This window comes from Cygnus atratus, chromosome 4, assembly GCF_013377495.2.
Source record: "Cygnus atratus isolate AKBS03 ecotype Queensland, Australia chromosome 4, CAtr_DNAZoo_HiC_assembly, whole genome shotgun sequence".
Classification (NCBI taxonomy): domain Eukaryota; kingdom Metazoa; phylum Chordata; class Aves; order Anseriformes; family Anatidae; genus Cygnus; species Cygnus atratus.
This window is the reverse complement of record NC_066365.1, coordinates 59,665,980-59,683,993: the sequence shown is the minus strand read 5'-3', so window position 1 is coordinate 59,683,993 and position 18,014 is coordinate 59,665,980.

Sequence of the window (18,014 nt, the reverse complement as noted above, 5' to 3'; positions counted from 1 at the left end):
AGGGGTCAGAAGCAATTCAATTTACCAGAAATGAATAAACAAGTCAGAATTAGTATGTGGTAACCAAAAAGAGAAGAGAAAACAATTAACAGCCCTCCAATTTAAACTTTGTCTCCGGGTGTAAATCTGCAAAGATGTGCTTTGACTTCTTTGCTGGGGCTTTTAAAACAAAACTCAGGGAAGTTGGGGCCCACCCTCAGTCATTGTCAATGGAAAATAAGCACTCTGGAATGCTAAACTGTGGCATTTTTTTCTGCTGTTGTATCTGTTTGTTGGCTTCACTGCAGTATGCTGCGGGTGACTGGAGCTGCTCAGTTGTTGAGTGGTGGCATTTAGGTACTTTACCTTTGATTTGTGAGAGTCTTCTGTTTTTATATCTATGTTTTAACTGTGATTCATGGTTTGTAATGGCCACACTGCAGATATTTTAGAAGAGAGTCATTACAAACTAATGCAAGGTTATATTTTTAAGAACCAATGTAATATTCTACACGACTTTGATGTGCTGCTCATAGACTTCCTTGGCATAATCTGTATCACTTAATCTAAATTGCTATTGAATTGTTTGTTGTCATTATTAGACTGTCACTGAAGTTATTTCATTAGGAAACCTGAGTCAATATAATGTTTCATATTTACATAAAGTTCATGTAAAATAACAGCACTGCGGTTTTTAAGCACCTCATTCTTAGCCTGGCAGATTACAAAACATTTTATAAATAAAAGCATACTGGGAGCAGCTTCACCTGCTGCTGAAATGTAGCCAACTTCAGAGGACAGGCAGCTGAAAAACAGTGCATTAGACAGGTGTAGGTTGAAGAAAAATATTGGCTAATTATACTGTAGCAAACCTATGTTCTTGGGGGTGGCAGGTGGGGGGGTAGATTCTATACTTTTTTATAAAAAATAGACCATGGGTTTTAAGATCTCATGTGAAATACCTGCTAATAGTAATCTGCACTATGCTCAGAAGAGACAGAAAAAAGAAATGCCCAAACAAAAAACAGCAATAAAAACCCCAGAGCTGACCTGGCGTAGGACAGTGCCCAGACTGAGCCAGTTTATGGCAGCATGATTTCTCAACACTTTTTCTGGCAGTTTTACATTCAGCTGTACATTGGCTTCACGTTGCTCTTTGTACTTCATTCTCAGCAGGTAATTCTGCACTCTATTCCAGTAAACCCTTCTCCCACTCTATTCCTCCCTCTCCCTTCCCTCCATTTCCTTTCCCTTTCCTATTTACCTCACATACCATTTCTTACCAAAAAAAAAAACGAGTAACAGCTGAAAGGATAATGGCTTTTATGTTTGGCTAGTGGAGATCAGAGAGCAGTAGTGTTCTGTACAGCCAGCTACAGAATGTAACTGAATGCAGTGCTTCGTATTTTCCATTTTTAAATCCAGATCCACAGAGTTGCCAGACTACAGGGTTTTAAGAACAAAAGTATACAGAGTCCTAGCTAATTCAAACGCCATTTTATGGAATATCAAACAATCATTAACAATACAAACTTAGCAAATTTCAGACGACTGTTTTAAAGCATTTTGATTCTTAAAATAGTTCCTCCTGGGAAGTCCAAGAGGGGATATAGTTGTTGTATAGATACATCAGGCAGGTAAAAACCAGTGAGTAAAGAAAAAAAAAAAAAAAAACACCACAAAACTATTTCAGCTAAAGGTCATTGTTGACACCATAACAAATAGTACAATTTAGTATCTATACATTTAAGTTGTGTATGAAACAAAAGTTGCTAAGCATTAAAGCATTCACGAACTGGAACAGCCTTCCAAAATGAATGGGAAGAAAAGCAAAATAAATGTTTGAAGGCAGAGCTTGATAAGTCTGTGAATTATATGATATGATATCTATGAAACAGAGAGCTCTATGATCATAAATCATATATGTTTTCCTTTCCTTAGCAAGAAAAGCTCTTGAACATAATGCCAAATTCATAATACAGCATGGGAGAAGGGCTACAATACTTATTGCAGAGATTGCATAACAATCTATAATACCAAGAGCCTCTATAATAAACATTAATTCCGTTATGTAATATTCTGAAAACTTGCAGGACACGATAATGTAACAGGCTTTCATACTTAAATGGCTGTGACAAGGAAGACAGCAATCAATTGTTCTCTCTGGTCAGAGGCAGAGAGTCATAGGAGAAAGGGACTTAGTTTGCAGCAAAAAAAAGTAGTTAAAATTTAGGGGAAATTTTCTAACTTCTAAGATTAAGTCAAATATTAGATCAATTTTCTGAAGAGGTTGGTGGAATTTCCGTCATTAAAGAGCTTGTTTTAGCTGCCATGGAGATGACCTGCTGAAGAAAATCTAGAGCTTTTGATTGTGTCACAGCCCAGCATTATGACAGACCTTGACGGATTTCTGTCTATATACACCTCTATGGTTCTACAGTTAAAAGAATAGTACTGATTGAAGCGAGAAGGGAATTTAGCCAGCAGTGGCCCTATCTTGTCAGCTCACCATCCCCACTTCTACAGAAAAAGAGAAAACAATCCAGGTGCTCCTAGATTGTTTGGATTTTATTCTATAAAACTAGAGGTGTATTTCCTGATTTTTTTTTAAAGATGCTTTGTTTCTTAATTTGCATACCTAAGTATTCTGTTGTCATGGAAATCTCTTCTCTTGGTCCTTGAAGACCAGTTCTCTTGCTTCAATTCTGTTTCAAATTTTCTGCATCATCAACTAATTTTTATTCTTACTTCAGGTTTCCCATATATCAACTTGTTACATCTAAATGACAGTCTTACCATCTCTCAGGCCAAAACCTCACACTATTTGGCCATAAGAAAAGACGTTTCACTTTAGACAAGTGTATTAAGTCTAATACGATGCCATTTGCTGACTAAAATGAATTGATATTTTTAATTCTTTCAGTGAAAGAGCAGCCACGTTGATAAGGGTTTGGCAGCTCAGCAAACAAGCAAGAAGTCACAGTACTTATGAAATGATAGAAAGGATATAGCTGTAATGAAATTCAGGTAGAATTGCTTGAGTAATCACAGTACAAATATCTTGCCTATGCCCATCTTCTTACGTTGTTTGAAGGTAGTCTCACAGTCTGTCCTGAAAGCTGAAATACTTGATTAAGGCAAAAAAAATGAATCATATCAGCTTTCCTTCCACATAAATGCCAACCTATCAGTCTCTTACTTTTCACCAATTGCAGCCCAGGTAGGTTCAGATTTTTCAGTGATCACAGATATAAATACTGAAGGGATTTAGTAAGGTCAGGCTTTCATGATTAAAAATGACATTACACCTTTGGCTATTATGAGAAGTTTGAAAACAAATAGTATCTTTCATAGAAGAAACATATGCATAATATGCTTTGGGGAAAAAACAATGTTTGAAGAAGCAGTCCGCCAAAATAACAAGCTTTGGTCACTAACAACCTGGAGGGATTTTAGAATTTGGTCCACCCAGAGCTCATCTTATGGTCAATGAAAGTTCTACATCAGAATGAAATAATTTTAGTCTCTAAGCATATGACAAAAGGTGCACTTGCAACTTCATGATCAAGAAGCTGCCAAGGTCAACCTTCCAGCCAATGATCTAAGGGTAGCTATACATCCTAAATGAAAAACGCCAGAATGTATCTGCCTTACCCTCCAGTTTTTTCACCAGCTAGCTGACCCAGTGCCATCTTGATGTTCAGCCAAATTGCATTTGTGTCGCAGTTCCCCCAGAAAGACAGCAATGTAATCTTCCTTCATCAGGAGTTGGAAATGTAGATATAAAGCTGTATTATCTGCATGCTGAAGCAGAACTCACTTTTTTCTTTTTTTTGACAGCCTCCCATATGTGCATATAGCTTGATTAATTAATGACCAAAGTAGAGCATAAAGCAGCGTCACTGATCACACTTTTATTTATTATTAAATCTATAAGGCAGGCTTCTTTCTCTTAGCTGCTGTTATCAGCTTTCCCATCCTCCCAGTTTGATCCACTAGACTAGGTTAAAGCCAGAATTCTCTCTCTTAATTACTTTGTTCCTTTATAGTAGTATTCTAAGTGCTGCAGATCAAGTCAGTTCAATGGTAGTAGATAATTATTTTTTTCTATAATAATAAAAAAATAATCACTGCAAAATGTGATTTAAGATTGTGGGTCTCTGTGTTCCCTAATTTATTATTGTGGTGACAGTACACTGGAGTGAATAAGTATAAATACGTAAACTTATGAAGCTGTCTCTTAGTCTTCCAGTTTTAAACACTTCAGTTCTCCAAGATATATATATATATATATATATGTATGTATTTTACAGGTTACTATCAGTTTGCTTACCCTTTTGCATCATTCTTATTCAAATGACTTTTCAGCTTTGAAAGATTATATACACATTTTATTTTTACATCTCCCAGAAGAGTACTATGACTTTAAGAATTGAAAGGTAAATTCTCAAATATGTCATTCCTGCCACAATGTACTTATTTATAAACTAATGCTGAATGTCAACTGACCGGTAATATCTATAAACAACTTAATAGTAAGTATTGCTATTCTGACCATCCAAAAACATGAGGTTAATTCTTCCCTCCCATCAACAAAGCATGACATTGTATGAAATACTGTAAGCCTGAAACTCATTTTTGTTTCTACTTGCAGATTCTCAGTGTACCAGCTAGAAAATTTTCAAAATAAGTTAAAGATAAAATTGACCTGAATCTCAAAGCTGTGTCCCTAAGAAGAAAGAGTACCATGACCTGTATGATACACTTTATGAGAAATGTCAATATGAAATGTGGTACTGCTTGTTGCTTTTGAGATTTGAGAGATATGGTTTGTTAGCAGCTATGAATGTTAGTATTTCCACAGGAGATGGAAAAGAGAAGGAATTACCAGGTCACAGACTAGATTAATATGCAAGGGCATCCTACTTTACTCTCACACAATGCTGAGCTCACTGAATTGCATGTACGAGGCACAGATAAAGGCAGTGCTGAAGAAAATGGATTTATGCTGAGAATTTGCTTAGAAGATCCAATAAAGTCAGACTTCCCTATGTGCTGCTCATTTTTGGGGTCACTAGACAGAAGATTCATTGACACCTTTCTCAAACAGTTAGATGATTTAGATCTGCTTTTGCCACTCCAGATTCACCATTCTTTTCTCACAAGAATCCAACTTATTTGTAAATTGCCAGTTTCAACTCTTAGGACTCCTTTGCTCTAGGAATCACCAAGTCCTGAGCTTTCTAAGATTCATGCCATCTCACATGAGGAGTGAGTAGTCATACAAAGTCACTATTTCCTCATTTTTCTACATGAGAATATTGGGATTGAGGGAGAGTTTGCACAACAAAGTTAGTTTTTGTGGATTTTATTTACCCATCTGCTTATCTCTTCTATTATCCTCTCCTTTCTTCAATACATTTCTTAAATAATTATTATAGAGGCAGAGTTGTACAGTAAATGATTCTTTGAGTCATTTGAGTGACCAAGTACTATCAGCCTAGACTAGCTCCAGCAAGATATCAACTTAAGGGCTAATATCAACTTAAGTAATGCAAAGGATCCATGATAATAATTCCCAGATATGACACGGGCTCTGGTAGGAGCAAGAAGCAGGAAGTCAGAAAACCATAGGAAAGCTTAGGAAACCAGGACTTGGAAGGAACTATGGTGAATTTCCAATTCCTGAAAACATGTTTAAAAGACAAAATAGGTTATGTGAACAATTAACCAATAAAAGAAGAATTAATTCTTAAACATTTTGAATGGGTAGCACAAATGCAGATAGCCATAGTGAATGCCAATTTCCCAACATTTCTATGCCATACATTTCCAACTTTAAAGGGAAGCTAACATGGAAAGGGAATCCCTACTTTCAGCTTCAGTCTAGCTCTGAGATACGTTTGCAACAGCGGCAAACTACAAGGACTGTGTGCTTCTGTTGCGCTTCTCTAGGTTAAACTAAGGTTAAACTACTAACCTTTCACTAAGGTTAAACTTTGGAGACCATTTCAGGGATTTCACATTCTTTGGCTTCAGGGGATCCCAGCAAATAAACATGAAAGTAATGGTCAGGAGGGAGTATGCATAAACTTTTCCCAGCTTACACCATGTGGCCCTCAGCAGGACTTGATCAACGCAGCTAGAGCTACTGCAGGGTATAGTGAAAAAATTAACCAGCTTAATGTCATAAAAGATAACATTGCTAACTTCCATGTTATTCCTTTTTCATATGAGCCTGAAGGCACGCGATTAGTCACCACATTGCCTTGTCACATCAGGTGCCTTAGTTCTGTCACAAAACTAACAACCAGTCTCTAGCAAAAGCAATTATTTCTCCATAAGGTACACTTCGGGGCTTCTTCTGAATACCACCTGACAAAGCCTGTTTTATGAGTGACAGCTATGTAAAGAAAAGATTGCCACTCACTCATTAGGGATGACCTGACCTAAACCACCTCCTGCATATGGCTTTTTTCTTGATGGAGAGAGGTTGTGACTGCATTGTTGAATCAGTAATGGAATTATAGGTTTGTATACTTTAAAATCTGTTAGGTCATTTCATCTTCTCAATCCTATTTTAATAGGAGAAAGAGAAGGACGATTTACAGAATAAATTACTTTTTAAATGGCATATGTGCACATTTAATACTATTAGGACACTAAGTGTCAGACAAAATGGAATCAGAAATGGAGATGGAAAGTTGCTACCATGGCCAGGGCAAGTAAGGTCAGGAAATGGGAAGAAATTGATTCCACAAAGTCAAAGGTCTATGCAGCGAACGTTGCCAGGAACTGTGCCAAAGTCAAGAACTAGGAAAGCGAAGATTAGATAGGGAGATCAAGACAAGCACCAGGCAACAGAATTGAGCAAGTGGGACATAAATTTAGCTAGGTAACAAGTTTAACAATCAAAAGTAAATCTGTCAAGTTTTGGTAAACCAGCAATCAGACTCATAAACCCAGCTGCAGTTGCTAATGCTATCAAGCCATCATTCTCCTGTGGCAAAGGTTGTGACCAACTGGCAAAGCTTTAAAAAAAAAAAAAAAAGAAAAAAAAACTGCTTGGTCATGTGGATAGTAATGTATTGACAAAGATGATAAACCAGAAAAAGAGGAGAGTGCAACCTTGTGTTGACTGTCTAGCACCACACCTTTCCAAATTAAAATACTTCAAAGAATAACTGGTAGACTCTGTTATGGTGTCTACACGCCACTGATACCTCAGCTAGCGATACGGCTATTGCAAGCCTTTCTGCATGGCACCATATTCTGTCATACAGAGCTCAGACCACTGTGTCTTGTGTTCCAGTTGCTAAACCATTAGAAAGCAAGTACTATAATGCTCAGAGGAAAATCAGAATATATGGACATGAGGAAATTATATGGATATGAGGAAAAGTCTACATTAGACACCTAACAAGTGTAATACAGCCATTTTATTTGTTAATTCCTCTGCTGGTTTTTATAATTCAAAGCACCCACTTTATACTAGAAATGATTGGGAGCCTATATGGACTTTGTACATGCTATCCAGTGGAAGCACTGTTTTATAAATCAGTATTATCATGAGTTCCTGAAGTTCTATCATATAACCTTTCTTGTTTATTACAGTATTCTGTATTGGACTGAAAGCAGCCCTGAGGAGAAGGACCTGGGGGTGTTGGTTGAAGAGGTGTTCCACATGAGCTGGCAATGTGTGCTTGCAGCCCAGAAAGTCAACCGTACCCTGGGCTGCATCAAAAGCAGGGTGGTCAGCAGGTTGAGGGAGATGATTCTCCCCCTCTACTCTGATCTCATGAGACCCCACCTGGAGCCCTGCATTCAGCTCTGGGGCCCCCAGTACAAGAAGGACATGGACCTTTCAGAACAAGTCCAGAGGAGGGCCATGAAGATGATCAGAGGGCTGGAGCCCCTCTCCTGTGAGGACAGGCTGAAAGAGCTGGGGTTGTTCAGCCTGGAGAAGAGAAGAGAAGGTTCTCTTCTCCGGAAAGAGATGTTATGGAGGCCTTCCAGTACCAAAAGTAAAGCTGGAGAAGGACTCTTTGTCAGGGAGTGTAGTGATAGAACAATGGATAATGGCTTTAAACTAAAAGAGCATATATTTGAATTAGATACATGGAAGAAATTCTTTCCTATAAGGGTGGTGAGACACTGTAACAGGCTACCCAGAGAAGCTGTGGATGCTCTGTCCCTGTCCCTGGCCTTGAAGGCCAGGCTGGATGGGGCTTTGAGCAACCAGGTCTAGTAGGAGGTGTCCCTGCCCATAGGAGGGGGTTGTAACTGGATGATCTTTAAGATCCCTTCCAACCAAAACCATTCTGTGACTCTAAAGTTCTTATAATTAACTACACGCAGTCTTCACCTGGAAGTAACACCTTTGGTATTTCTGGGGTATGATATCTGACTGTATTACTGGTATGATAGCTGACTGATAGCTATGAAACTCTGCTAGTAACAGAAAAGAATGATGAAAAATGCTGGAAATTGTTGTTGTTGTTGTTGTTGTTGTTTTTATCACATTCAGGAACACCTATTAGAAGACTTTCGTGTCATGATAACAAGAACATTAATAACACAGAGCATCATCTGCCACAGTACCATAATTAAAGTTTCAAAATTCTGAAAATCACAGGGAAAATAGTCTAGACTACACAATTCCAAAAGTGAAATGGTTGAAAAGAAGTGTATTTGCTAATGTCATTCCCTGAACATCAAACATCATGAAAGTATTTTTTGCTGAGTAGCAAATCACACACACATTTTCCTGCTCAGGAAACTTCCTGGTCCTGGTGCTTCCTACCAGTTGATGACACTTACCTACCCATTAGTCTTCTTCCCATGCCCAGATTTAGCCAAACACAGCTAAAGGCGGCAGATGACAGATGTATTTCACTATTCACTAAGAAATTTAGTGGTAACATATTTCTTGAACAGAATTGATAATACTTTAGTAACTATACAAAAATAACCTTCTGGAGCAACCTGTCCAACATCAGGTAGCTGGATTCATGACCTTCAGAAATAGTTAAAACAAATCAGAAGGAACTCTAGCTCAAAGCAATTCCATCTCCAAAAGACTGCCAACATTTCAAAAACCCATCAAAATTAGCAGTGACAGACAACAGATCTTAAGGTATAGCACGAAATATGTTATTTGTTGTTTAACAAGACTGTCAGACATAAAAGCACGGGTGTCAGAATACTGCTTCAGGGGGAAGTAGCAATGTAGCCTCCTAAAGGGAAGACCTAATAGTGTCCATCAACTACTAATCTAGAGGTCTACACTGCACTTCCTAGTCAGTTCAGAGAAGACAATATAAATTATTTGAAAAAGTATTTGATACTAAAAGCAGATTTGCCATTTGTTTCTTTAAGATACACCTCTGTGCCATAGAAATATATAGCATAAGCTAACTCCATGAACATTAATTCACCATCCAGCAAGAAAAAAACTCATTACATCTGATCACCTTCTGTGAGTTAAAAATAAATAAATAAATAAATAAATAAAAACAGGTAGAAGCAAAATAAGCTGTAAACTCAATATGAAATGAAGAATTTCCTTTGAAACAGCTTCTTGCTATGGGAATAAATTCACTAACAGTTAATGCAGCTAATAAAAATAAAGTCATTATTCTTATAGCATGAAAGACATTCAGTGAAAGTTATCTTTGTACTTACTAATTTAACAGGCCCAAAGAGTAACTATATATTTTGTGTTTGTTTGTTTGTTGTTGTTTTTTTTTGTTTGTTTGTTTTTTAAAGATACACATGCAGATTTTTTGATCTCAACTTGCATAGAACTGTCTTTGGAAAGGGAGCTAAGAAATACACACTGTTTTCAGTGCTCAAATGCTGTTTTAGGCATATAAGAAAAAGCAGCAGAAATATTAATCTCAACTCAGCTTCAGTGACAGACAACGTGTTGCCATAACTGCCTGCAACATGCTGATTCAAAGTGAGAACGTTGTTATAATTGTGCATTATCATGCATTTTTGAAGAAACTGAATTCCAGAATAGGTGTAAAAGTTTAACAATCTACAGAGTCACATATAAAGCAAAACATAACAGAGGATGCAGTAAAATCTCCCTTTATGTCAGATGAACCAGTAATAGGTATTGGAATGACAGATAATTTTCAGGTCTAAATGCATTAGGAAATTACATCTCTGGAACAAAAATATCCAAATCCCTAAAATTACTGCCTTTTCTCCCTCTGAATATTACTTTTCACCTGGATTACTCACTATCAAAGGATTTTTTAAAATATCAGAAGCAAATAGATACCTTACTGATTATTCCCATACCTTACTTATTAAGTCTAACTTACTCAGAGGATCATCTTAAAGGACTATAGCTTGAACCTGGACTCATTTACCAATCCCTTAGAGAATGCTGACATATCTTACCTCCTCTGTTTCCTTATCTGTAAAATGAAGCTAGTTTGAGTGAAAGCAGAAAAAGACCTCTACACTGTTACTGGAAACAAGCCAGCTGGATATTTTTGAATATATAAAGAGTAAATAAGACAAAAAAGTTGTTAGGTTTCTAAAGTACAGCACAGAGGGTGCTGTAACAAAATGCCAGAAGACAAAGCCAGCTATACCACTTCAAAAAAAAATGTCTTTTAGCACTGTTTTGTTATTCAGATCATGCAATAAAGAGCCAATTGTTTGTTTCTTAGGAAAGCAGAAGTCCTCCTGATTTGAGTAGATGAATGGGCTTCCATAAAATCTATAAGTTTTGACTCAGTATTGGGAAAAAATTAAACCAAAATGAAGCCATCATTTTTACTCTTCATACTCTTGCTCAGGCCAAGTGAAAAAAAAAATGAATGAAAGCAACTTGTCATACTGAAACCACATCTTCAATGGAAAACACGATTCAGCTCCTTTATCACCATACAGAAAGGTTTCAGGATCTTTTTTTATGAACTCAAATGTGTTTCAAGCTAACGAGAAGATTACATTAAAAAATCATAACAACTATGTATTGATTTATTCTGTGTTTGAAGAAAGATACTAAATTTTTGCTATACCTGTGCTATATCTCTGTATCTTTGCTCTATCTTGCATAGAGGGGGAGAAAAATAATTTCCCGGAGAGTAATTAAAAACAAAAATTATTTGCTTCTGCCTGCAAGGAACTTTGTAACAAGGATGAGGAGTGGAAATTCTGAATAACTGTGGTAGGATTCACTGTATTTATGCATGTCAATACATGCATATGTCTCAAGTGAGATCATAGTTAAACAGCATAGACAGCATAGACTGATGACTGTCATGGCACGGAATATTGTTCAATGAAAAACAGAATAAAAGCAAAGACTTCTTCACACACAAGGTGTCAAAAGCCAAGATACTTTTCCATGAATGAGCTAGGATTCTCTACTTCAGGTATGACTTATATCTGAAAATTGCATAGATCTTGGCAGATAAAGAGCAGATACACCAGTTTCATTTGTAGCTTTGCTCATAGAATAGGTTTAATGCGTCTTTTTACAAGAATAATAAAATTGCTTTTCTCCTTTTCTAATCCAGTCTTTGAATCTGAAAATATGTAAATTCAGTTCAGCCTCAACTGCAGTCTCAAGGAACAACCTGTGCAGCAACTGCTGTTTCCAAATAAGTGGACTGATGTTGAGATTCACAGGAATCAGAAAACAAAGAAAAAAAAAGTGTGCCAGGTGTGGGAAACTATTTTGACACAATGAATAGCTAGTGACAGTTTCCTAAACAAAGTCTCCCTGGTGTTATGTCTGGCTGCTTCTGAAAACACTATGAAGCACCTAAATACCTTTTCAAAAATCTGTATCTCAGGATTCTATCAAAATTGTTCAGCATATATTCCTAAACCAGATTCCTCTCAGCTTCTGAAAATGTCAGTTAGGTTTTTATGTAAATACTACAGAGGCTTCGAAAGCAGATATATAATTCCATTGGAATCTCTCAACTACTCCCAAGAACTACTCAAAGACTTAGTTTCAGAGCTATCTACACTTAAGAAAACAATAATAAACTGACCTTTCTGTTGTAAAATTACTTTCACCCATTTCTAACGTTGCTCCAATAAAAATACAGCAGTCCACTTACTGCACAGGTGGGAAACAATCCATGCTAGTATATTCTGTATGTGAGAAATGGTTACTCAATGTGAAATCGGAATTATTTTTGAAAATAACAATTTTCATTTGGAAGTTCTACAGTAACTACAATATGTTTACATGGCTCAAGAAGCCTGCTATTTTGTTAAGAAAGATTGTTTATTAACTAGAAGGACAAAATATAGAAAGAAAATATGTGGTTTCTTATTTTCAGCAAGAAAACTTAGTGCTTCATTCTACCGCAAACTTTCCTATGTGTGGACTGATGTACTTATTATGAAAGTGCTTCCTTTTTTTCGATGTTAACTATTTTTAGGTTACATACTTCAGTCATTCACATTTGAAAAACAGGTTTTATGTCTAGAACCTCTTAAGAACAGAAAAAAAGATGTTCCAAGTGTTCAGTCCCTTCGATCCTTATTCCCATTCTGTCTCACTTGTCTCAGTGCTGTCTGCAGAATATATAGCTTAAATCTAATAGCCAAAGTAGCAGAATTAACAAAAACTGCATGGGGGTGTAATGCTGATACCCGTTTGACAGCTCAAAGTTATAATCTTCTTGTCAGTCTTCTAGCAGCCAATATTCTGTGTTCTTGCTGAAAGCCAGGCAAAAGAAGAGAAACATTTCTGTGCTATGTATTTAAGAAAGAAAAACAAACCTGATATGAAGTACATGTACTTCACCTTTGGCTGAGTCACAAAAGGGTTAGGTTGCTCTGCCATTCAGCTGAAAAGCCCAGCATGAATACACTGCCTTAGCTGGCAGGCTGGAAGAGATGGGGAGACATGTTTGGATGACTGCATCAGCAGCTGCAAGGATGGAGCCCACAGGTGTGCTTCACAAGGAGAAAAACTGAAAAAAAGCTGAGGTTTTAAATGGGATGTCATCAGGAGGGGCATTCTAAAGCAGCAGAGCTCTTCTCCAACAGTGAAAGGGGAACTGTTGTGGGAGAGGGATCAGCAGCTGTCTAAATAGTTAAAGTACGGCAATAAACAAACAAAAGCCACTAACACGGGGAAAAATCAAGGCATAATATTATGTTTAAAGTTCCATTCCACCTTGCTTATAAGTTTGGTAATGGTCACCCCAGAAGAATTGTATTATAACCTTACCGTAAGCAGTTTAAAAGTATTTGGCTTTATTATATTTAAATAACAAAGGCCTTACAGTCAAAACACAGTCCTTTACCATAAATATCAGAAATATTATTGGGTTTTCTAACAATGAGAATTGTGACAGCAGAACACAATCAAGGATCCCACAACTGAAGGAGGCAAATATTTTTTCATCCCCAGTGTTTTAAGTTTCAGTTTATATTTTAATGGTGTCAGTGCCTGTCTCTATCAATCATAACAGGCTCAAAATAGAAAAAAAAAAAAAAAAAAAGAAGACTAGATTAGGGTGTATTTCACCCCTATATTGTAATACCACTTCTATGTCACCATAAAGATTTATTTCCTAAAAAGTTATGAACTTTTAGTTCATAACATACTTTGAGTTCCATATTGCTCTAGTTGTCATTGTTGTAATTTACAACTAAGTTATAATTCATAGATTTTCAGTGGATCAGAGTTGAGAGAAAGACTTTGGCCAACACTAGCAGTTTCTTTCATATCATGATGTCATCTAAGAGCCAACACGACTTTCTAGAGCACAAATGCAAAAGATGAAGGCATATAGGATAAAATCACTTAAGCAAAATTCTCTTTCAGTGCTATTTTAGGCCAGATGTCAAAGTCAAGTTGCTCTGGTGTTTTTTCCTGAAACCTAGATGAAGAATTATGAGACAATGCTTCATCTCTAATATTTGTTATTAATAGAACTAAAGTACCAACAGTCTTTCTAGAAAGTGTTACTAAAACCTTCTAGCTCTTTATCATAAGTACGTAGCAATGCCATATGCTTAAAATATCTTTCCTTTCTTCCTCACATAGCCTAGAGTCTAGATATTTTTTCTTCATGCATGTGCTTTACATACAGTATGATCTTTGCTGTATTAAATATGAAAGTTGTTTTCCCTTGAAGCTAAAATAATAATGTTATGGGAAAATACTATTATTTCAGACATCACCGACAGTAAGAATTCTTAAGATAGCTCACCATCCCTAACATCTTTTTTTGGGAAAGAAACAATAACTTGAAATGAAGTAAAATAGTGAACTATCAGTAAGACAATCTGCAGATATTTAGAAACATTTTAGAAATATTAGCAGTGCAACCAAGTGGAAAGAATTTGATCTCTTGATGCTGAAAAATGCAACCATGAAGTTAACGATAATAGCAAAAAATCTAATATGATAAAATGGATAAATAAGGAAATAAACCCAAATAAATGCTTAAGTTGTTGTGCTATTAGGTAATTCTGCATAATGGTTTTAATACGCACAGAAGAAAACTGATCATAAAATAAAGTTAGTTAATGAGCTAACAATCAGCAGCTGAGTGCAGAAGTACAGTTTTGCTACTGTCTTTTGTTAATCAACATACAAATTGACTGGATCAAATAGTTAATGAAGACCTATAGAAATTATAGCAAAGACCATTTGGTTCATCTTAGTTTTTAAGACAGCCTACAATGTCTGCCACTTCATACTGATTCCAAAGCAGTCCAAAACACATAGTAGAACCTGAAAATCATAGTGGAAATATTCCCTATGTATTCCCTCTGGTATATGACTAGAGCTTCCCTCTCTCCCCATAATTTAATCAAAAGGATGACTGCCCTTCAACACTTTTTTTTTTTTTAAATTTTGGTCTATAAATGAATGGAATCATCTGCCAACAATAATATATATTTGTTGAACAGGCGTTTAAGACTTTTTTGGTATCAGAATAGAGAGAAAACAATTCATTCTGATCAGGATGGAATTATGAAAAGTAATTTCCTGTGCCTCTGATTAGAAATAAAATCCTTGTCTCAATGTATTCACCATGGCTAGCAAAGTTAATTTTTGATGTTTCTTCAAGTGATCCCTACATTTATTCAATTATTTTGACTTAAATTTTGTTTATGGAGAACCAGTTAACTAAGTGCTGAGCAGTAAGCTTATAAGTTTCAGCCCTTTCTAAGTCCAAGTTAGGGGATGAGATAAGAGCATGACCTACATACTGAGAATCAAAGACAACAAAAAGCAAAACTACAGCATGGAAAGAGCCCAGAAACCAATGTAAGAAATAACTGAATTAGAGTAGCTGACAAAGTATCACTGTCAGGAAATGTAAGTACAGGGCAGCCAAGATAGTTCATTTAACAAGAAAAAAAATCATTTGACTAAATGAAAGAAATGAGAAAAATTCATCAATTCAATAGAAACTAAATAATGCTGAATAAAAATAATTTTCATTAATTTACAAATGTTAAGTGGAAAAGAATAAAACCTTAAGAGCCTCAGGGTGGTACCAAAAGAAATCTTCAGGAAAAAAAAAAATCCCTGGGCTTAGCAGCATGAAAGCACAGCTTGCAGCAGCTGCTACCAAAGTATTTCAATCACCCTGCAAAGATGAGCATCTCCTAAGCCAGCAGGACTTAATTTTTATCCATGCAAGAGACAGAAAGTGATTCTTGGCAAATGCAGTACTCTTCTCACGCAAAAGGGGGCAAATTGTTATTATCTGCCAACTTTCTAGCCCATCTTCACACAGCTCCATTACAATACATAATATTGACTGAAAATATGTAATGTTTGTTTCAACTTGTAATTATTTGAGTTTGTATATACTGAGGGAATAGACTGAATCACTCATTCCTTTTCTGAATTTGGATTCCATTAATGAAATCAATGCAAAGTTACCGAAGTGTCAAAAGTTACTATTTTCTTCATACATAGCTTAGGAATGTTGCCACAGACTTAACAGAAAAAATATATATCCCTCTTACTCAGCTCCAGCTACCTTCCCAATCACATTTTGTAGGTGCTTTAAATAACTCTTTGGCAATTACAGCACAAAGTCTACTTCAGAACTGTAGCTTCAGTAATTGGGTCAGTGACATTTTGTATGCTTTGAAACACTTCACTGACAAATTATTAGCAGCATCTGTAATAAAAGATAACATTTGAGCTGCTTCATATTATTTGTAATGTCATAGTTTCTTCTATATTTAATACCAAACTCAAAGCTCTTGAATACTCATTATTTTGTAAGTTTACTAATGGTGTACAAATGGAAACAATATTATGGAGAAAAAGAAAATACACTAGTAGAGGTTCTCTTCTAATTACATCTTATCTGCTGAGATAAGAAATTGTACTAAATTCCTAAAGAAAAGTCAACTAATAGTTTCAGAATTTGTTAGGTCTGTGTAATATTGTTCCTGAAAGCTATACCCTCCAGGCATGGAATGTTATCAAGCAAATGGGCAATGACCCTAGCCATCCTTAACTTAGGAGAAAAAAAGCACACAAAATGAGGGTGCAAATTAATTTCCTTATTCTTTTTCATACAAATAGCTCACAAGTTCTACCTTTTGAAGTCTATTTCTTAAAGGGTGACAAAAATGTACATCTAATAGCTTTTATTCAGCAATATTAAATCAGCGCAAGTTTAATCTTTTATTAATAAAGAAGATGTAGGTAAGCCTTTATGAAATACATCTTTTTAGGAAAAAAAACGTAGTTATGTCACACTTTTTAACTCACTTGCCTGGGAAGACATCTTGCATGAAATGGCCACTGCCATGAAACTGCATTGTAGCTGGCAGTGGTGGTACCTACCTACCATTTAAGTTAAAACTGCAGACTGTAAGTGGAAGCCTTTGCTATAAAAATCAACACAAACAGGTTACTCCACACTGAAGGCCCTTCCTGTCAAAATAAACTTGTTTGTGCTAAAGCAACAGAATTGCTCATATGTGAAAATTCAAGATATTTTCAGCTTTCAAAGTTCATAAATGCTTTCACTGACAGATATTAACATTTACTCAAATGAAAAATGTTTTTCCTTAATAGTTAAAAACAAAATAAAAGTCTAAGCTTTGAAAGGGTTATTAGAGAGAATTACTGCACTAGTGTCATTAAGCATAAGCTCTTTCTGCTACCTAATAGCTTTGTTAATACAGAAGAAATGGATTAAAGTGAAATTGCCCATACTAACCATTTTCTTTTTCTAGAGAATTTGAATTCTTACCATAGAAAGCAATAGATTATACTTTTTGACACCTTTCTTGAGCAAAAGCTATATTCAGTGTGTTGAAATAGTATCTGGAAAAATCTAATTAGAGTTAGGATCACAGTAATTTTGGTGCCTATTTTTCATTCTCTTCTTATATAAGCTGTGCAGTTTGGATTTTTTTTAACTTTTTTTAGATACTTTATATTTAGAAAATACATCATATTTACTTTATATTAGATATTTAGATTATTTATTAGATTGTTGGGATTTTTTTAAACTTTTTTTAGACACTTTATTAAGTATTCAGATTATTTATTAGATTTTATTTACACTTTGAACCCCATGCCCCTTGCCTTCTTCCCGTAGTGTCTTTGATGTGATGGGTGTGGAGATTTTTGCATTACATGAATTGCCTTATAGGTTGACCAGATCTTATGATTTCTTGTGAATTTTCCTAAGCTCTTGGTAAGCTGAATTGATAATGATCAGAACATTCACAGGAAACTCACAGGTCTGAGTACCTCATGGGTTCCTGAGCACGTGCTCTACCTGCTATGCAACTAACTGAAAAGGTCACCTTCCCCTCCAACATTTTAAGATAAAGAGTTAACACTGCTCAGGTCTTACAAGAATAGCTGCAGATACATATCCTCATGAAAATATAGTGCCCTTGTTTGGCTGGGATATCTTTACAAGCAATATAGAAATCCAAGGCTTGAATTTTACTGTAGGCATATTTCTATGTAGTTGCTGTAGCCCACCTTGAAGAGTCCTAAGCTATGTATTAGCTACAGCTTTTCCATGGGTACAGCAATCATT